At 49.5% G+C, this 22227-nt stretch overlaps 1 pseudogene; it reads right to left on the bottom strand.

Annotated features, from left to right (window-relative positions):
• Positions 1–22227, bottom strand: part of LOC136112395 (dynein axonemal heavy chain 9-like) — a 141580-nt pseudogene that overhangs the window by 104395 nt on the left and 14958 nt on the right.

Here is a 22227-nt window from a genome sequence, read left to right as displayed (position 1 = left end):
CTCTTCTCTGTGACAGTGACAGAACCCAGGGAATGGCAGAAGATGTGCCAGGGAGGGCAGTGGGACATGAGGAAAAGGTTCTTCACCCAGAGGTGCTGCACACTGAACAGGCTCCCAGGGAGGGGTCACAGCCCCAACCTGACAGTGTTCAAGGAGAGACTGGACACCGTCCTCAGACACATGGGGTGAATTGTGGGGTGTCCTGTGCAGGGACAGGAGTTGGACTTGACAATCCTGATGGGTCCTTCCAAGTCAGGACATCCTATGGTTCTATGGTTCATACCACTGCCAGACAGCTACTGAGATGCAGACAGCTGCCCAGCAGGATGCAAATGTAAATCATGATGCAATTTCATACATGACATTAGATAGCTCCTGGATATTAAGAGCTTGCTGGCACATGGTACAGCCTCAGGGCACTGGTTATCAGCACCTGTATATATTGCCCAGTGAGCGAGGTGTGCCCAGAATCATAGAATCATTTAGCTGGAGGAGACCATTGAGATCACTGAGTCCAACCATAACCTAAATCTAGTACTAAACCATGTTCCTCATCTATACATCTTCCAAGGATGGTGACTCCAGCACTGCCCTGGGCAGCCTGTTCCAATGCCCCACAGCCCTTTGGGGAAGAAATTGTTCCCCAGATCCAACCTCAGCCTCCCCTGGCGCAACTTGAGGCCGTTTCCTCTGCTCCTGGCGCTTGTTCCTGGGGAGCAGAGCCCGACCCCCCTGGCTCCAAGCTCCTTTCAGGCAGTTCAGAGATCAGAAGGTCTCCCCTCACCTCCTGTTCTCCAGCTGAATCCCCCAGGTCCCTCAGCCGCTCCCATCACACTTGTGCTCCAGCCCCTCACCAGCTCCATTCCCTTCTCTCAACTTGCTCCAGCACCACAAGGGCTTTCTTGGTGTGAGGGGCCAAAAACTGCCCCCAGGACACTCAGCACAGCGTGCTCTCTGAAGCAGATGGAGGAACAGTCCAAGCAGAGCAGAGTGCAGGGTTGGAGACAGAACAGTGTGTTGTCCAGGGGTCAATGGGCTGCGCACATCCCCTCGTGGGTGTTCGTCCCACAGTGGTGCTGTCAGCGATGCTGCTCGTGAACAGGGACGGGGGTCACACAGCCAACTGTGGGTCACTCGTGAGTGAAAGGCAGGTTCCTCCACAGGGCTGCGAGTGGTCCAGCGGGGCCAGGAACAAGCTTGGAAGATTTTCTAAATAATCAAGAGAATAGGGAATAAGACTGGAAGCTGGACTCAAAGACAGCCCTGAGGAGGTCACAACCCTGAGGAGGGCATCAATGACAACTCTGCTCAATTTTCTGAAGCTGAAGTGGGAGAAGAGCTGCTCTCCTGCTGCACCAGCACTGGAGGCAGGGAAGCGGATACTGCAAAGCTGCCTGGTCCAGCTCTGATTTGACAATTTGCACCATCTGAGTAATTATCTCCGTCTTCTCCCCTCCAAGGAAAGAGGGAACATGCCTGTATCACTGAAGGAAGCCAGCAGCCTCCTGCTCAGCCTCCAGGAACTCTGCATCTGCTGTGCAATGGTGGAGGGGAGGAAAAACAGTTTCTCAGCAGGGTTCAGGCACAACCAACAGTACAAAAACAGCCTGGGGCAACACTGGGGAAACTGCTGTAGCATTAAGGGAGCCTCCAAGAAAGCAATGCAGCAAGAGAACAGTCCTGCTTGGGGGAACACGGCAATATAGACAACCTTCTTCTGTGTAATGGAGGCTCTTCTTCAACGCTTTCCACACAGGAAAAATAGGATTTGGGATTTCATACCTTAGGAAGCTGTGCCCGTATATCTTCTGAGCCTATGAATATGCTCTCCAAGTGAGACCACGTACGCTGCACTTCGAACCAGAGAGAAATGACGGAATCTGTTGTGGACAGCTTCCTCTGCCATATGGACACTTCCTCCAAGAAGAAAGCAATACATTTGGATGTCATTAAATTCTGCAGCTGCACCTGGTTGTCTTCTAAAGTTTCTATGAGTTCCTCGTCTGACTTCAGCAACGGGATGTTCGTCCGGGGGTGAGGCTCATACTGAAACTCCATGGTGCTCCAAGTCATTTTTAGCTCCTTCAGGACTTTCTCCATACTCATTTCTCGTACCGCTTTGTCCACAATGCCACGAACCTCATCCTCAAAGTTATGGAGGTTGAGCTTCAGGAGGTCAGCCAGCGTGGTGTCCGAGTCCATCACAAACCTCACACCCGTCACCTGCATCAGCTGATTCCAGTGCCTTTCCCTAATGGCGGGATTTTGAAGTTCTGCCACAGCTTTCAGGGCCGTCAGCATGTTCTTCACCTTGCTGTCCAGCCCAGTGAAAGCATCCCACGCCCTCACCTCCTTATCCAAATTCCGAATCTCTCTTGCAAACTTTTTACACTCCAGATCCATGTTTTCCACGTTAATATCCGCCCATTTGGTGGTCTGCCAGTCATCAAGGCAAGTGCCCACAAGGGAGATCATATCCCAGAGCTCTTTGAGAAGACACAGCTCCTTTTGGCACTGCTTCAGTTGTTTATAGTCTGGCACTATGACTTCAAACAGACCAGCTGATTCATAAATCGAGGTCATGGCTGACTCCATTTGTTTAATCTCAATGTGCTTTGTATCCAGCAGTTGATAAGGCTTTTTGGTGTCAAACCTAGAAAGAAACGTTTATTCTTCATAAGTGATATTGTAACAACTTCTAAAGAAAACATAAAACAAATGGTGCCTCTGAGACACAAAGCAGACATGATACATCTATAGTACCCATTGATGGTGCAGCCACATGGCACTGCTGACAACCCCTTTAAGCAATATTGTGCACTCAGCATCCAGATTGAATCTCTTGCTAACACCTTACAGTGTTTGCAGGGACAAAACACCCAGGGCATAACAGATACAACACCGTGAGCAGGTAGGAAATGTATGCAAGGGTTCAAGAACACATCCTCAGGACACTCCGAGATGATCCCATGAAGCTTTTCTTCCTCAGGGCTTCTCTGATGTTATAATTTCACTGTACCTGAATGGTGCTTCTTTCCGAAATCGCTCTCTGAACCTGTGTTGCTCAACATCAAACGCCGCACAGCTCTTGCGCACAACTGTCATTTCGTTCGCCTGCAGAGGAGCCACATGCTGCTTCACAGCTATCGCCAGCTTCTTTATATTGTTCCATTTTTCTGGCAGCTCCTGCAAGCAAAATTTAAATGACGGTAGGCAGTATTTGCTATTTGATATAAGATGTGACTGATCTGTTTATGGACAATCACAGAACAGGAAAAGCAACAGATTCCATGCCTAAAACTGCAAGGAAGTTTTGTTGTGATGCAAAAGCTAAACACAATTTGGGATAAAACTTATCAGTTATCCACAATTTTGAAGACGAATGAAGACTGAGACTTTAAAACTGACTGCTCTGATTGCAAAAACATGTTAAATAACTTCAGAAGAAGGGTCCCAGACCAGATCCTGGGCTCCCAGGATGGCTCGGTGGTTGAGAGAGCACAGCTCTCCTGACACCGAGCCCAGCGGGACCCAGAGCTGGCTGGAGGCAGGAGGGTGGGCTGAGGATGCAAGTTCATCAGATCGTCCGGCTTCCCAGAGCTAATTAAGAAACAGAGCCTGGGAAATTTCCAGCCAGCTCTTAGAGCAGAAGATATTATGCCAGAAGGACTTCTACAGAGCTTTCTGGGGCAAATCCCTCCAGCCTGCCTGTATAATATTAGTACTAAATAAGACAGTTTCTTTCTCAGGACTGCATCCAAGCTGCTGGTGCACAGCACTGCTAACAATCCACCCTTTGCACCTGGGATTTTATTTAGAAAGAGATTTGATTTCTTCTCTTCTCACTAGACTTCTCGAGCCAAATCCTCACCCCAGACAGTGACACCAGCCAGGGCTCTGCTGTCCTCAAGTCCCACAGCTTTGCTCTCCCACTTCCCCAGGTACTGTGCCAGCCTACAGGAAAGACTTTGGGCTTCTTTTCATCCCAGTGCACATAGTTGAGAAGACTAATGGAGATGCACCAACACTATGCAAAGAAGCGAAATAACCTGGAGGCAGCAGAGGCGGCCAGAGCAGGGCCAGTCCCTCCTGAGGGGTCTCTTTCTGGCACTTCATGTTCCAGTCTCTGTAGAAATCACTATCCATGACCATAGCAGGGCACACATGGAGCCGCTTCCTTGTCCTTCTCATACAAACTATCAGCTCCAGCCCATCCATCTTCATGGCCATGGAGGGAGCGGTACCTGGAGGAACTTACTTTGGTTTTCCTACTGTGTACAGCAGTGAATGAATTATTCAACTATGTGTTGCTGTCACTTGCCAGAAAGAACGAAACTGTTTTGTGATCTCCTACATCTGAATGGCTGCCCTGCATACCTCATTTCTTCTGTCAGAAAAATAAATCAGTTGTTCAAATCTACACGCACAAACAGGCACCAAGCAAGCAGCTCTTGGGCAGAGGAATCAGCAGAGCTGGGTTCCCCATAGCACCATTTTTTATGCTGAACTGAAGCTGCTGTAGCAGCCAAAACATTCATTTAATGCAGCTCTTCTGTTTTTCAGGGTGTCTGTAGGAATCCAGTTATCTTTAGGACCCTTACCCGTGTCAGATTTGGTGATACAACCATCCGTGGATCACGGCTGCACCAGCAGAAAACTGGGGGATTGCTAAACCCCGCTCAGGTCCCATCCAAGCCTGCAGCAGAGGGAGGAACTTCTCCCCAAAAAGCTCTGCCTTAAACCTGGTGTCCTACACAGAGCCCTCTGCACACAACGCCCCGTGACTAAGGGGTATCCATCAGTACGTAGCCACACGCTCCTCCACCGTAACATGGTGACTGCTGCCAGTTCCCCAAGGCTGGCTGGGCATCCCACAGGCTTTTCCAACCTTCACCTCATGGTCCCCTGTCCAGAAATGAGAAGAATTCCCCAAAGAAAAATTGATTCATCAGGGCCAGATGTGGAAAGGTGCTGAAATACTTTCATAACGTGCTCCCAGTGATGTCCTTTGGGTCAAGCAGATTGGGTGTTATAGACCTAGTGGAGGACTGAAGTCCTATGAGAAGGCGACTCCTCTGCCAACATTATCCTTCCCATCTCCACAGTTGCCAAGAACTGGCTTATTTAAAAATAATTATAATTCAAACTAATTAACAGATGTATTTGAAAATGCATTAATTTTTTTCAAGAGTAATCGCTGAGAGTTGGAGCAGGCAATTCTATGTTTTTCATACATAACAAAAGGCTTAATCTCTGCTTTAAAAGAAAAACCTCAATATAACTCCAAAATTTAGAGCTATTAAGGCACATCCCACAATAGTAAAATACTATCCACTGAGGCCCTCTAATGACAGGGAGTGGGGCTTTAAATATTCCTGCAATGCTCTTAAGCTCATACTCTTTGACGCTGGCTACTTGGCAAACCGCCGTGTCCACCGCAGCTTTTCACCCACCTCCAGTTGCTTATAGACTTCCTCCGGCAGCTCTTGCTCATACGTCTTCAGCAGTTCGACGGTTTGCTTCAGGGGCTCGAACATGGCATCGGTGACACTGTGCCTTTCCTTAACGGCCAGGAGATGCCCCATGATCTCCACCAAACCATCATAATCGCCTTTTTCAACCTTTTTGCTCAAACCTTTGTCAGCAGTTTTTATGAACTCGTCCAGGTCAGACAAGCTGTAGAACACAAAACAGGAAAGCACCAAATGAGAGCAGTTCCTACCGGAACCATCCAGGCAGCTGGACTGGCACGGAGAGGGAAAGGCCTGGCTAACTCTGCCCATCACATGGCAACATGCTGAGGGCATCAGAACCACAGTTCATGCTCACAGGGATCCATAGATGTGGTACAGCTTCCTGTGAGGAACGGATAAATGGGTTGGGACTTCACAGGTTGGAGAAAAGGCATTTGAGGAGCACAAGTCTTACGAGGAGCAGCTGAGGGAGCTGGGGCTGTTCAGCCTGGAGAACAGGAGATGAGGGGAGACCTGATCTCTGCAACTGTCTGAAAGGAGGTTGGAGCATGGAGGGGGTTGGTCTCTTCTCTCAGGTAGCAAGTGATAAGATAAAATGGCCTCAAATTTCTCCAGGGGAGGTTCAGATTGGGTATTAGGAAAAAAACTATTCACAGAAATGGCTGTCGGGCCTTGGAACAGGCTGCCCTGGGCAGTGGTGGAGTCACCATCCCTGGAGGGGTTGGATAGACATATAGATGAGGTTCTCAGGGACATGGGGTAGTGCCAGAGTTAGGTTATGGTTGGACTCTGTGATCTTGATGGTCTCTTCCAACCAAACAGATTCTATGACTCTATCCTATGATTCTATAAGGGAGACCTGTGAGCTCGGGTCTGTGGTCTGAAGAGAGTGAATTTGAAAGGACAGTTTTCATGTCATCTCTTCCAATACAAGAATTCAACAAATGAACCTGGTAGGTTGTAAAGCTACAACAAACAGGGATTCTTCTTCGCACGCTGCCTTATTTCAGAGGGTAAGTCTCTGCTGCAGAAGGATGCAGATGTTAAAAATTCACAGCGGTTCAGAAAAGCAACCGAACATTTGTGGGAGAAAAAAAAATCCATCCAGGTCTTTAGATACAAAGGTACAACCCATGACTCTCAAAGTCCTCAGGTATGAATGGTTAGAGACAAGGAGACTATTTGGGGGAAGTTTCCCTACCTGCTTCTTGATCTCACCAGCTGCTGGACACTGTTAGCAGAGCTTGATGGGCTCCTGGATCTTTGGTCCTTTCCATTCTTCCCTTCTCAAAACGCTTACTTTTGAAGTGCCCGCTTAAATTCTGTGGATGCTGCTGGACCAAAACAGAGCCCTAAACACTTCACCTATTAAAGACTAAACTGCTGAGTCAGGAGCTCTTAATAAGAACTCCTAAATGCCTGTTCTAACCTATGCAAAAACCTCTTTGCACAGGAATTATCGTGCTGAAAAGAACACAAGAGATCACAGCAGCCACCACACGCAGCAGCCTTCACTAGTACATATGTCTGTAAATATTTCTTCGTAAGCATCCAAGCCCTGTGGCATCCTTCAGCTGCTACTACTCAAATAAATCACCTAACACATCATCCTGCAGAGACCAGGCGGCTGAGCAGCTATTCAGAGCAGGGAACACATGTTAATTCAAAACTTACATCCAAAGCTCCTCCTTTTTGTAACCTTGAAACTGCCTCCCCATGACTGCTCATGCCAGGCAACCCAAATTACTTTTTTTACAAAGAGTGCACTCAAAAGAGCACTGCATTTAGAAACGGAGCAAGTATCTCATGGCATTAATGCAGCTTTACTGATGGCAAATTCAACAAAATAAGCATAGAGCCCTAGAAGAGATTAGATTAGTTGGACCAGGATGAACAGACAAACAGACATCCTGTCCAACACCACACAGTAGGTCGTAGGAGCATCAGCTCGCAGGATGTCGATGGTACCGAGTTCGTGGAACTGTTTGCACTTTACACACTCAGCTGGACCAGCTGCTCCCAGCAGAGACGAGGGGATGAAAGTTAGCAGAGATGCGATGGAGCTGGCAGGGGGTGTGTGCCCCCTCCTCTTGCTCCTGTATTAGCCTTTTGCTTATCAGTGTGAAATGATAAAGCCCAGCCAACACAAGAGAAACCCACTTTGGTTCTGGGAAGAAGAGGTAGAACGGTTCCTACCTGTGCATGACGTGGTCCATGAGATGCTGCTTGAACACCAAGCTCCACCGTTTAATCACATTCAGCAGAGACGCTTTGAAAGGCCGAGCATCAACTTTCATCCAACTCTGGAAAATGCTGATGGGCTCGATGCGATTCACCTCCTCATAGATCTTCTCGTAGGAGTCAATCTGCTCTCGGAACTGCTGCAGCGTGGGAGGTGACTCAGGGACCCCGTTCTCTGCATGGGCCTCGATTTCTGCCGCAGTGAGAATGTGCCCGTAGAGGAGGAACTGGCGGAAGAACTCCTTTCTGTCCTCCCCGTACAGGTAGGAGTAGTGGTCGAAGGCACTGCGGTAATCACAGCAGGCCGCCATCACGGCCTGCACACGCCCCATCAGCTCATGGCGCATGTCGGCCAGGTCAGCCGTGTCCTCCATGTCAGCCTGGAGAGAAGAGGAGAGGAGCTCGCAGTGATGCGGGGGCAGCGTGGCACCTCCTCACTGCCACACAGCGTGAGGGAGCTCCACAGCCACGGACCTGGTAGTGGAGGAAGCCGCTGTGCTCAGCCAGCCTGGGCACCAGCGATGAGATCCGGTAGATGTCGTTGAGAAGACCTTCCACCACGTCGTAGAAGCCGTCGTTTGTGCCAGGGTCCAAGGAGGGTTGAAATATCAAATCTGGGATCACCAAATCCAGCTGCACCTCAAACAGGGGAGGAAGCCCTGCCTTGGGATCTGGTAGGGAAGAACAGAGGTGCCAGGTTATTTTTGAAGGGGAGAAAAGTGATCTAGAGCCACCACTAACATCCCACCACAAGACACACACATGCCCCACAGGGACACCAGGCAGGTGGGACACCCACTCGCTGGGTCCAGTGACATTGTGTCTGCATACAACGCAGAGGGGAGGCTGCCAAACCAGCTGGTGTTCTGGTACCCACAGGAGATACTGGAGAACAGATGAGACACAAGTGATTTAAGGACCGGAAAAATGCTGTGGAGGGAAGCCTTAAAGAGACCAGGCTCTTCAGCTAATCAAAAGGGAGTCTGAGAGCTGAACAATTACAGCGCATAAGTACTTAAAGAGGAGAAAAACAACAGGAACCAAGAGGCTCTTTAATTTAGTGGAGAAAGGCATGAAAAAATAAAACACCAACTGGTTTCACAAATGTGAAATTATGTGCTTGTTTTTAACAAGATGGTGAGGAACTGGATGCAATTCTCCAGCTCAGTGTGCCTCCACATCCAGGAGGGAAGCGTTCTGAAGATGTGCTTTAGCTGGACACAGCTGCTCTCAGCAGAGTGACCCTCCGTGGCAGCCTTAGGCAGGAGCTCTGCTTTGGTGACCCCTCTCCTCACTCCTCAGTGATGGAGGTTTTTCTTTCGTGTCTTTCATCCACAGAACCAACTCTTGAGACTCTCCACAAACGAAAGGTTGTGTCACCTTGATGCTTTGTGCATGGGAGGTCAGGAGATGGCTGATGCCCAAGAACAGACTTGGAATGATGCCTCAATTTTGTCTGTTCACAAATCCCAGCAAATGGTGCACAGTCATCTCTGTCCCTTCCCTTGAGCAAGGCTTTGCTCCAGTGACCAGGGGACAGAGTTACCCTCTGAGTCTGGAGGCTCCTCCAGCACTTGCTGTAGACAATGCAAGAGGCAGAGTAGAAAGACCACCACAAGTCAAAGCACAAAACAGAAACTTCCTTTTGGTGAGACTGAAGATGGTATCACGGCCAGAGCTGAGGAACCAGCAGTTACCTGTGTTTTCGAGGAGCTACTTGAGTGAGCACTCAATGGCAGTGAAGAATCCATCCAGAACTATCTCATCCACGTAATCCACATAGGCCTTCCAGATGTCAGATGCTGGGTCTGCAAGTAAGAGGCTCTGGTTTTCCTGGAAGAAAAAGACGACACTTTGAAATACAGCGGGGCTGAGTCTGTCCTACAAGAGCTGCCCACAGCTGAGGACTCATGGCAATGAGCACACAGGTACCAGCCCTGCGGGGGGTGAGAAACCAGACAGACGGATGTTGCTGCTGGTAGCATGGCCACAATTTTCTCCTTCTGTCAAGGGCTGCTTTGTCATCTGAAGCAACTCAAAATAATCACAAGGTAAAAATGGAGTGCGTGAGAGACTTAGCAGCCCTGCAACCTTCTCCTCCCTCTTCTCTGAGGCCAAAGGGCTCAAGGGTGCTTTGCAGACCTGGGCCAAAGGCTCATCCCAATGCATGAAGCCTCAGTCCTTGTGGCCTGTATAATGTTACCTTGGGTGGATGAGTCCTTCCAAGTGGACTGCTTACACCTCTGCCCTACAAATGGTCATCTCAAAACAAGAGAACTTTAAAATTCAGAAAAGGGTTTTTAAATAAACCAAGTGAAAATAGTTAAAGATTGGGATCAGAAGACAAAGGGTTGGCTTACAGCCTCCCTTCTCAGCTTATTGCGTTCCTTACCTCCAGGCAAGTTCACAGTCAGGAAATTCACGGTTTTCTAGGCCACAGAATGGCCCCATCCTTCTTGCGTCTCCTCTTCCACACCCACAAGACCAGCCTGGGTATCCATCCCCTGCACCTCCCAGGCTCTGCCGTGATCCTGTTCCGGCCTTGCTATGCCCTCTGAGGGCTCTTTCTCCTAAGCCTGCCAGGGGCTCTCAACACAGGCACGGGCTCAAAAAAAACGTAAGGTCCAGCTTGCAGTCTGCTGCCAGGGGTTCAAAGCTGGCTGTATTTCATCTCTGGGGACACAGGAGAGGGTGCCATTCCCAGTGGCATGGCAGCTTGGCACACATGAGATCATAGAATCATTCTGGTTGGAAGAGACCCTCAAGATCATCGAATCCAACCATAACCTAACTCCACCACTAACCCATGTCCCTAAGAACCCCATCTGTACATTTGTTAACACCTCCAGGGATGTGACTCCACCACTGCTCTGGGCAGCCTATTCCAAAGCTTCACAATCCTCTCTGTGAATTATTTTTTCCTAATATCCAATCTGAACTTTCCTTGGTGCAACTTGAGGCCACTTCCTCTCATCCTATCTCTTACTACTTGGGAGAAGAGACCAACCCCCTCCATGCTCCAACCTCCTTTCAGACAGTTGCAGAGAGCAAGAAGGTCTGGCCTCAGCCTCCTCAAGATAGAGTGGCATTGCCAACTGGGCTTGAGTCAACCCAGAGTTGCTGCTCCCCAACTTTACACATCAACGCTGAGTGATTAAACTGTTAACAGAGCAAGCCAGGGCTCTGGTGCCTTGCAGACTCACCTCCACATTTTGCTGACACAAGAGAAAGGGGAACTTCACAGGACTGAACACTATGGGAATGCCCATTTGAAAGCACCACCCCCTCTTCACCGTCCCATGCCCTTGTATTTGACAATGCCCCCTTGTCACTGGTGTTCTACTGAACCTTTACTCCAGAGGCCTCATCCTGGTGCAAAAGGGCAATGCAAGCCAGCATCTCACTGTCCTGCCTGTGCTTGTGGGTGCACGTACCCAAACTCTCTGTGCTCTTCTCTCAGCAGCCTCAAGACTCACCTGCTCAAAAGAAGACCTGAACACCCAAGGGAAACACAGCAGACCAGCTCTTGGCCCCTTTGCTGCTGTTCCTCCAGGTTTGACCAGCACAGCAGGACAGAGGCATGGGGACATCCTATTTTGGGCCACGGTGCCTTTCCCTCCCCAGGACCTTCATGCTGCTTTGCAGTTGGTCCTGCCCTGTGAGCCACCAGAGCAGCGGTGCCAGCCCTTCTGCCTTGGCCACAGCCCCATGTTCTCTCCGGTCAATTTAGGAAGTGTTCCCATCTTTTGGGTGTAGCTGGAGGTGGTTGAGCCTGTCACAGCTGTAGCAGCAGGACAACGTGGGCATAGTAAAATCCTCGCCGTGGGTTCAGAGGGTACAGAAGTGGGTCAGAAGCCCAAGGCTGAGTGCAGACAGTGAAGTAAGGTGAGCAACAAGGGCTCAGTGTCCCAGAGAGGGTCAGCCCAGTCTCTCCAGAGTCCAAGGCCAGATGGTGACCCTCAGGAGTGGGCTGGACCTAAAATCCATCTGCCTTCCAGCCAAGGTGCTGTCCCTGACACGCTAAAACCTCTGGGCAGGTGAGGCGCAGAGATTTGGGCTTTCTCCTGCTCTGCAAAGAGGACTCTCAGCTCTGGCAAAGCCACTGGAAAAAACCCAGGGTTCAGACAGCAGCTTTTTTCTTGTTACTCAGCTTCTCCCTGGACTGACAGCGTCACCTCCTGCTCCCACAGAGGAACAACAAGCCTAAAGCAGAAAGGTCAGCCACAGCCAGCTGCCTCTCCATTTTAAGGTGAATATTTCGGAGGAGTTTTTCCTCTGAGCAGGATCCCAAAGCCTGATGCACGACTCCCCTCTAGTGGCTTCACAAGAACCAGGACTGGGAGCCAGACTGGGCTGCATCGGCTCCCACTCCTGCTCCAAACTCGGTGCCTGGTCAGCAGCCCCGCACACTCAGCTGTACCAGCTCACCCATCAAAGTATTCCTTAATCAACAACAGGTAAGTTTTTCAAATGAGTTAAGGGAGTTAATTTTAAGGTGAAGCAGCTCTGGACATTTTCACCAGAGCGGAGAGACACCCAGAGCCTATGAAGAGTCAACAAACCCCTGGAGAAGGTCCCCCCTCACCTTCACCAGCAGATGAATCCTCTGCCCTGACTCTCGGACAAGGCTGTAACGCCGTTCCAGGCGGTCCTGACAGTCCTCCAGGCTCAGCAGCGATTCTCTTTTACAATCTCTTCTCACAAATATGGGCGACGCCCACGATCCCACGATGGTCTGGATCTCCTCAACATTGTTTTTGGCTTTCTGTATCCTCTGCTCGAGGTCATGGACATCATCCATCACCATGGAGATGTGATCCCAGACACCTGGTAAAAAATGAGATGATTGACTACTTTTTTTCAGAGCTGCATGGCCAAGCTCTTGTGCACTCTCCATAAGACTTTTCCCCCACGGTTTCATGTATTTCTCACCCATCATTAACACAAGAGACTGACCACCTCAACCAAAAGAGTCACTTCTAGCTCCCTCCTACCCCAACAATCCATGGTACAGCTGCAGCCTCTGTTTTCTGCCAGGAGCACCAGCACCGTGGGGACGTCTGACACTTCCCCCTTTCCCGTACCCAGATTTAATCTGCTACCAGAGAGAGAACAAGGACAACAGGCTGAGTGTTCCTGCCACTGTCACTAGAGCAGGGACCCACAGCCCCACAAACACAGGCTGTGACAGCCCAAGGTACCAGCGAGGGCTGCATTTAGATTCAGGGAACTTCATCTGCAGGAAAGTCCCTTCATCTTTGTTGTGCAATGGAGAAAGAGTTTTTCAGCATGAGGAATTCTGCTTTGCAAGTTCCCAAGGGAGGACACTTGTTCCTGTTCATACCACAAGCCTGATGACAGAAATATATATTCCAACAGCGAGCAGTTTGCTTTCACCAAGAGGAAACAAATTGTCTTCCTCCATTCTGCTTTGCAGTTAAAACTGATCAAGCAAGAACACTGGTTAAATCATCCCAAAGTCACGGTGCACAAACCTCACCACTAACCACAGTATTTCATCTGGCTGGAAAGGATAACGAGGTGGCCCTGGCCCCCACCGGGAGAAGTCTGTCCCAAGCCAGATGGCTGGGCCAAGGGGTCCCAGTCCCTGCACAACTCAGGGAGAAAGCAGTGCCTTGGGGACACAGGGACATGACCACACAGTGGGTCACTTGGGCTGGCACGGGCAGGGAGCAGACTCTTCAACCCCAGCCTTGCCAGCTCTCACAAACCCCAATCTTGCCGTTTCCTCAGCATCACTGCTTACAGGGCAGCCTCTCTTCCCCAAAAGCCCAGAGGGAAGCTGAAGGGATCAGGATCCTGTCCCCAGCCCAAGCAGATCAAGGTAAGATGGGAAGGAGCAGGCAGGCTGGGGGCTGCCCTTTGTCTCCCCAGTGCTGGCTCTGCTGGAGAGTCCCCTGCCCTGCTGTGAACTGTCACTGGGAACCAGGTGATGGAGGCTGGGGACATGGGAGGAATCTGATGAGACCCAAGTGAGCAGGTTAACCATGAGCAATGTGCCCTGTGGCCAAGAAGGTTGATGGTACCTGGGCTGTGTGAGTAGGAGTGTGGCCAGCAGGTCGAGGGAGGTGAATCCTCCCCCTCTGCTCTGCACTCGTGAGGCCCCATCTGAGTGGTGTGTCCAGTTCTGGGCACCCCAGTTTAAGAAGGACAAGGAATTACTGGGGAGAGCCCAGCGGTGGCTACCAAGATGCTGAGGGGTCTAGAGCATTTTTCTTCTGAGGAAAGGCTGAGAGAGCTGGGGCTGTTGAGCTGGAGAAGAGAAGCTGAGAGGGATCTGATCAATGGGATCAATATCTCAGGGTGGGTGTCAGAGGATGGACCAGACTCTGTTCAGTGGTGCCCAGCACCAGGGTGAGGGGCAGCGGGCACAGACTGAAACACAGGAGGCTCCATCTGAACATGAGCAGAAACTTGTTTGCTGGGAGGTGCCAGAGCCTGGCCCAGGCTGCCCAGAGCGGGTGTGGAGTCTCCTTCTCTGAGACATTGAAACCCGCCTGGACCCACCTGTGTGATCTGCTCTGTGACCCTGCGTGAGCAGGGGGGTTGGACTGGGAGATCTCCAGAGGTCTCTTCAGCCCTCACCAGTCTGGGATTCTGTGAAATCCTGTACGGCCTCTTTTGCCCTAACACAGAGCTAGCTCACCCTCCATCTTCCAGTTGAGTGTTTCTTCTGCCTTCTTCAGCTTCAAGTTAATATCCCACAGCTGCTCCTGTATGAGAGGGTATTCGACCTCCAGGACTGTCTTCAGGACCTTGTTGTATCTGTTCACCACCAGCTCCAAGTTGGCCGCCAGCTGCCGGTATGACTCCTTGGAGGAATAGATTTCTGCTGCCGTGGGTGGGATGGCTCCCAGCCGGCTGCCAGACAGGTAGCTCAGCTCCCTCAGCACCGACACCAGCTGCAGAAACAAGGCAGAGAGCTGAATGTGAGACAATCCTCCCCATTCACATGGTAGACACCCTCCCGTCAATTCTGGGGATCTTAGGGGGTTCCTGCTGTTTTATTCACAAAGCAGTACGCTCTGAGAAGGGCCTGGACACCTCCTAGTCCAGACCATCTCCCTCCCACTGATCTTTGCCTCCGATTTGCTTCCCAATCAAAGACATATAGCTCTGTTAACTACCCAGCCAGCAAACCCTGTGCAGCCTCTAAAAGCCATGATGATCTCTGGTCTTCTCAGCTATCCTCATCAATACAGTCTTTCAGCAATACTGTGCCTGCAGGAGGAGGCACAACCAAAAGCATCTTTGAGTTGTGATGGAACGGGATTGAGTGGGTTATTAAACTATAAACCCAAGTAGAAGTGAGTCCCTGCAACAAACGGAGCAGCAAGGTCTTCCAACGCAATATATCACTTCTAAGACAAAAAAAAAAAAAATCTTTGCTCAGTTTAGTGGCTTGTGAGAGGGAAAATGCTCCTGAAACGGCACATTTTGGCTGGGTGACAGAAATTCAGTATATTGTATGGGCAATGGCAGGGGTGAGGAGTATCTACAATACTAAAGTGACTATGTCCACAATGACAAGAAGAGGAAAGAAAGACGGAGCGCAGAAGGGTGAAGGGAGCAGTTTGAGGAGGTGGATGGAAGAGGATGGGATGGGAGGAAGGGAAAAGCAGGGGATTGAGGGAGCAGGAGGCCAAGTGAGATAGAACCAAACTCCCCTCCCTTTTATGCACTGGAATGTCTGAGACATCCCCACCATGGTGTCAAGGATGTCTTACCCTCTCTCCCTCTCCTCCATGGAAGGTGAGCTCTGGAAGATTCTTTAATGTTGAAGGGTTGCAAATACATCCTCCCTTTAGGCAAAATGAGGTGCTCCTATCTGCTCTGAAGGGCATGAAGGGGCTGCTAAGCAGGCACCTGAGGACATGAGGCAGTCCTCAGTACGGAAAGCTGAGAGCAGCGCAGAAGCACTCAGAGACTGGAGCTGAGAACATGCTCAGCACGTCACAGGCTCCAAACCCTGGCACCAGGGTGAAGGGTGGAAAACATCCCCTGGGGCCATTTGCTTCCCACCTTAGCAAGGAGATTCCAAGGAGCTGGACAAATCCTTTGTCTGAGAGCCAAGCTGGAATGAGCTCTGGAACCTCAACACTTTTCTCTAACAGCAGCAAGTCCCAGGGAAAGGGGGAAGTGTTTGATGTTTTCCCAGGCCCCTGAGATTCAGCACCTCCGCAGCAAATGGCATTTCACATTTGAGAGGCCCCAGCTCTCATCAGGCCCCAGCACCTTTGAATCCACCTCTGCACTCTGCTGGCTTGGACCCTGCCTCTGCTTTGGGCAGGGGGATGGTCAGGCCTCCCTGTGCTGGAGAGGGCAGCCCTAGGGAACAGAGACCTACTGGAAGCCTCCTGCACCACAATTAAGGAAATCCAACAGCCACAACACTGAAGTAACAAAACAAACCTTTCCTGGGATTTTTATACCCTTTCAGGAAGCTCAGATTTCAGGTAAACATAACACGAACCCACGTCTGTAGGATGATGCTCCTACGCTCCCCACACCAGCGTCAAACCAACCTGCTCTGGAGATGTTGACACCAGTTAACATCTGGCTACTCACAGACTTTCTGGCTTTAATTACAATCTGCGCTGCTTAACCTGTAATCCTGATATTTTACCAGGAGACAGAGCCCACAAAGGGGATGGTTAATTCATGTCACCCATAACAGATGCTCCAGGGACCTCAGCAGAACAGATCTAGTAGCGATCCCACCAGACTTGCCATGCACGGTGGGGCACAGCTTGGAGACGTGCCCTCCAGCAGACAGGAAAGCTAGTTCTTACCTGGGGATCAAAATTAACTGTGATCAGTTTGGTTTCTGGATCTCGCCGGATAAGCGGTTGAGTAAGGTTGTACTGTGATTTTTCAGAGACTGTCTGGGACCAGTCTGCATAGAGCTTCTCCTGATACCTGCCGAAAAACAAACAAACAAATTAAAACATCCACCACGTAGCTGCCAAGCCCGCACACCAAGACATAGAACCAAATAAAAGCCAAGTCCACTTCTGCGGGCTGAAGAACATCAAGGAATATTTAAAACCCACCCACACCACCTCCATAAAGATCTTGGCTTCAAAGACAAACACCTGAAAACCAGTGACAGCATCAAGTCAGGAAAACAAAGATCCCCCAAGTACCATTCTTAGCAGAGGATTCAAATTTGGGGACAAACATTCAAAAGCTCAGAGCAATCAGTTCAGTTTTAGCATCAAACATTAAGACATTAAGTGAGGTGCAACGAATCCCACTCCCACTTGTGGAATACACACATTACAGCCACGGTAAGTACACTGTGAATGGGCACAAGTGGATTGAGACTTCTGGTCAGCTCAGGTTTTCTACCACAGCATCTCCTACATCCAAAAGAATCTCGTTCCAACATTTCTGCTGGGCTGCACAGCCCCTGTCCCTCCCATGCAAACTTCTCATTTCAAGATATCACAGAAAGACTGTGGTGTGTAGCAAAGGATTCCTCCTCCTCTCTCATCACAAAATTCCTTCTGGCTTAGAAAGAGACATTCTCAGGCCCTGGGCTTGCAAATGTGCTGAAAGGTGGTTTAGAGAAGGAGAAGGAAATGGCCTCAAGTTGCACCAGGGGAGGTTCAGACTGGATATTAGGAAACATTTCTTCCCCAAAGGGCTGTCGGGCATTGGAACAGGCTGCGAGGGCAGTGGTGGAGTCATCATCCCTGGAGGGGTGGACAGACGTGGAGACGAGGTTCTCAGGGACACGGGGCAGTGCCAGGGTTGTGTTAATGGATGGACATGAGGGTCTCTTCCAACCAAAACAATTCTATGATTCTATAAGGTTTGGCTTTTTTTCATATAGTTACAGTCATGCCTGAGCCACCACTTACCTGTCGAGCAGCTGGATCATTTCTTCATACTTCTCTATCACCCTTCTTCCTTCAGCAGAGTCCAAGCAGCTGGTGGCACAACAGACAAGCTCAGCGTTACATTTAGCCCTGTGAGGCTGCAGTCTCTATTTACCCCTTCCCAAAACCACCCACCACCTTGCAGGCAGAGCCTGGCTGGGGATCTTACATTCCAACCCCACCATATCGCCCAAAACCATTTCACTGCACAAAAGCTCTCCAAGCCCCAGTGCGCCCTTTTGCGGGTGTTTGCATGGCAACTGGCAAATGAGAACCACGTCCTGGGGGAAGAACAAGGGCCCAGAGCTGCTGCAGGAACACTGGTCTCCGTAACATACTCAATGCTCCGGTGTTTGCACAGAGCAGGGCAACCTCTGCTCACCAGCCACCACTTTCTGAGGTCAAAGAGGCACAGAAAGAAGCAGAGTGTGGCTCCCGGCAGATGAAGCTCTTGGCGGTGCCCAATTCATGCCCCTCAAACCGAAGAGCAAAGGTGTCCCAGAGTGCGGGAGGCAGAGCCCTGGCCACGCTGCCAGGGCTGTACAGCCCAGGGAACAGCAGGCCAGAGGAATTCTTATCATGCTGTCTTTTCCCCACTGTTTCATCTACAATATCCAAGTTTTCCTCAAGATGGTTGTTGATTTTGGAGGACATATTGACAAAACTTGAATTAACTTAACCAAAAGCTGGAAAAAAGGAGCGCCTGAGCAGTCACCGCTGGGCAAGTGCTGAGAAACCTGCTGGAAGTAAACAAGTCCTCTGAGCAAATCCAAGTAAATCCCAGCAAAACCACTTTTGTTTCTCCTTTTTAATCCTTTTTCCCTTTCAACAGCATCATGTCACCACCGTTGCAGAGCATGTTATTAACTACTCTAAACAGAGGACAGAAAATCAGTGTGAAATGCAGATCTGGGTCCTTCATGGTGGACAAAAATTTGCCATTTAGGTTCAAATCAGACATGATAACTTGGGCTCTGTGCTGGGAACAGCCAAAGAGTTTGTTTCATTGCACCAATGTCTTTGCTGCTGCAGAATAACTGTGCACTTAAAGACACTTAATGGCAAGATACAGTGAGAGAAGGTTACAAACATGGTACAGTGACGGTCAAGTTATTTTGGTCAAGTACATTAAAAAAGTGGATCCATTTACACAGAATCCTGACCAGCACACGTGAAGCCATTCCTGTGAGCTACCAGGTGCAGTCCCTAGAACATCCTCAGTTGTCATAAGTCCAACACTGCCTTGCTTACAGAGCTCTTAAATGTTGTCTCAGGTGGTGCCAGCTGTGAGTATGAGGCCATACTTCCCTGACACCATCCGTTATAACAAGCATTTGGGTGATAAATATACCAGCATTGGTTTCTTTCCTTGATCTTGGGAGATGGCTCCTTTGTTTAACGCTGAGAAAGTTTTCTTCTGCCCAACAAAATGCTCGTCTGCTCCCCAACATGCAAACCCAGCTCCATCGACCCATCTCAGCTGAGTCCAGCCCAGCACTTCTCTGCTATTCACAGTTTGGATGATGCCAGAACCAGGACTTGCAGCTGAGGAGGTCCTGGAGAACATGCTGAGTGGGATTGCAGCAGGAAAGGTTCTGATACCTCTTTCAATTGCAACCCGGGAACTATGTCTGAAAGCTGAATAGCCCACTGTGCCTCTTAATCGCTTCAAAACAAATCCAGTTAATGAGTTTCTTAAAAAAAATAATGATCACAAGGAAGCTGAAAAGCACCAGTGCAACCACTTCACACCTCTTTGACTAAGAATTATTTCAGCTATAACCATGGGATAATGTTCACCACAGAAAGAAAATCAGATTGATTACAGAGAAGATAGCAAGGTGGTCATAAAGCAACTTAGCTGGAACAGACACGCACAGATGTGGGATGTGCCTGAAGTGATCAAACGGCACCTGGATTCGCGCTCGCAGCTCCTGCGCCCAGCGCAGCGCTCCAGCCACCGGCGGCATGTTCTTGTGCACAGGGGGGGATCCTGGGGAGGGCACATTGGAACAGCATTTGACTGAACACTGCACTTGTAACCCCAAAGATGCAACAACAGAACCTCATTTGCAGAAAACTGCTCTGATTTCCCAGCTTCCTTCCTTAAATCCAACATCTGCCACACTGATGTAGGTCTGTGACCAAGGCAAGTGCCTCTGGATCTTGAATAAGGAGCTGAGATCGAACGAGAAGCCCAGACTATGTCCAAACCTGAGCTGATGTGAGGTGTCCCTTGCCTGGGACACATTCCCCGCCCCTCACAAACACTGACATAGGGATTTCTGACCAGGAGTTACTTCTGTCCGCCTTATCTAACAGCCACAGAACAATAACCACAAATTCACAGCAAATGATTCTCTCCATGATTCTCTCCAGTCCAGGACTTGTCTCGTTCCAGTATGATCTTTCTGAGGCAAGTAAATAGGTTATTGTTCAAAATGACACACTTGAATCCTCATAATCTGATAGAAATCCACCCATTCCCCCCTGTGCCAACAGTCACGGGGAATAATAAACTTGGAAAAGGCTGATTAAACCCTTGGTTACAAAGTCCCACTCGCATACTTTGCATTTTAAGCATTGTAAGGGAAACAAAATAAATTCATTCTGAGGAGCACATGAGTGGGTTTGCAGGTCCCATGGGGTGTTGGAGGCAGCACACAAATGTGGAGAGAAACCTCCTGTCACAGCCTCGCTGGGAGAAAAGCTCAGCATGTGTCTCCATTCCCAGTCACATATCATGCATACACATTTGAAAAAGGGTATTTTTACTCCTAACCAATTATTTGCTTTAATACTAAGAACAGAGCTTTCCCAGGCATTTCCATTGCCACTAGGAGCTACAGAGGCTGAAAACATCTGCAATTTGTAAAGTTTTGGGTTCCTTAGAAAAATAAATCATTTCCCCCCCAAATTAATCTCAATCAAACTCCCTGTAAAACCCATGTTACTCAGCACGTTCTACCTACCGAGCTTCAGCTCTGCCTGGATGTGCCGGGAGTAGATCAGCCTGGCGTGGTCCAGGGCCCTGCTGAACATGCTGATGAGGACGGAGTATTTGCCAGCAGCATCTGCAGCGACTGCCGGTCGCTCCAAAAGGCTCCCGAACATGTCCAGCAGCTGTTGGGGTGAACACGCAGGAAAAGAAGAGGGGAAAAATTTACAACCCCGACTCCTGCAGAGAGATCAGCTGGGACCTTCCTCCCCAGCCCAGAGGCTTCAATACTGTCCGCACCGATGGGCACTTTGGAAAAAGGAAATTTGCTCCCTTTGTTACGGGGCCTCTCAGACTTTCTCTGGGGTTGGACCACATTCCAACTGTTGTTCTTCAAATGCTTCAAGATTTTCTATTTTTTTCAAAAAACTTACAAAGATAAACACTGTCACTTGCTAAAGGCTTTTCTACAAATGCTTATATTGATTTTTTTAAAAAAATACCATTTATTATTTCTGCAAGATAGATTAATTGATAAATAAACCAGCTTTGTTTCTAGAAAACCTGTTTCCAAAACTGAAACAGATCCATGTATTAATAATATTAACAAATTGATACTAACAATATCAATTCTCACCAGGAAATCCTAGAAAAAGCATGATTTCCCCCAACTTGCAGAGAGAGACACAAATATATCTCCTGGCATCCAAAAGCTTTGTGAGGGACCCACCAGCCTGAGCATCCCAAACCAAGAGCAGCCCAAAAGCTACAAGTCCCACTGTCCCACCAGCAAACACCAGCCCCATGTGCCTGTGGCTCCAGCACTGCCTGGTCTCCTCAGCGTGATTCTCACCGAGCCGGGTGCCCTGATTTCCCTTCTAGGGAAGAGCAAGGGAGCGATAAACAAACCTTGAAGGCGTGGTCCAAGTTGGAGGCGTCATCAAAAGCCTGGATGAAAATGGTGCCCAGCCGACGGTCCATGTCTTCTACTTTCTGCTGGAAACCAAAGGCATCCTGCTCAAAGTCCTGCACAAAGGCAAAACACAAGCTGTGAGGCTGCAAGATGGCACTAGGAAGGTACCTGTAACTCCTCGATCCAGAGATGCCCTCTCTTATTCACCGTGAACTAAGCCACTCCTCTGGCCAATCTTCAGCCATCGCAACGTGGCAAAGTCCTCACGAAGCTTGAGAACATTTCTGTGCTGTCCCATGGCTGAGATGTTGGCCCTTTCTCTGGGAGGGACCCTTTGGTCCTGAGGGCTTTCCACAGCCCACATGGCACTATCTTCAGCCTACAGGCAAGATGGACTATTTCCACACCCTCTCCCCCACCACTTGGCCTGAAGACCACACCATCATCCAGAAAACCCACGGATGCACCTGCTGAGTCCCAAATCCAACCTACTTTCAAGTCAAAACAAGCCTGTGGTTCCATGGTGAGCTGGTTGTGAGTGAGGCAGTTTCAAAACACTCGCACAGGTTGCCCAGAGAGGCTGTGGAGTCTCCACACTTGGACATAGGTCATCTTGGAGATATTTCACCTGACCAGTCACAGTCCTGCTCTAGCTGAGCCTGCTTTGAGCAGGGAAGGTGGACTGGGTGATCTCCAGAGGTCCTTTTCAAACTCAACAGTACTGGGTTTCTGTAATTTCCATCATCTTCTTGCACT

The sequence above is a fragment of the Patagioenas fasciata genome, chromosome 25 (assembly GCF_037038585.1).
Source record: "Patagioenas fasciata isolate bPatFas1 chromosome 25, bPatFas1.hap1, whole genome shotgun sequence".
Taxonomy (NCBI): domain Eukaryota; kingdom Metazoa; phylum Chordata; class Aves; order Columbiformes; family Columbidae; genus Patagioenas; species Patagioenas fasciata.
Note: the sequence above shows the minus strand (reverse complement) of the source record. Positions and strands in the feature narration are given on the sequence as shown.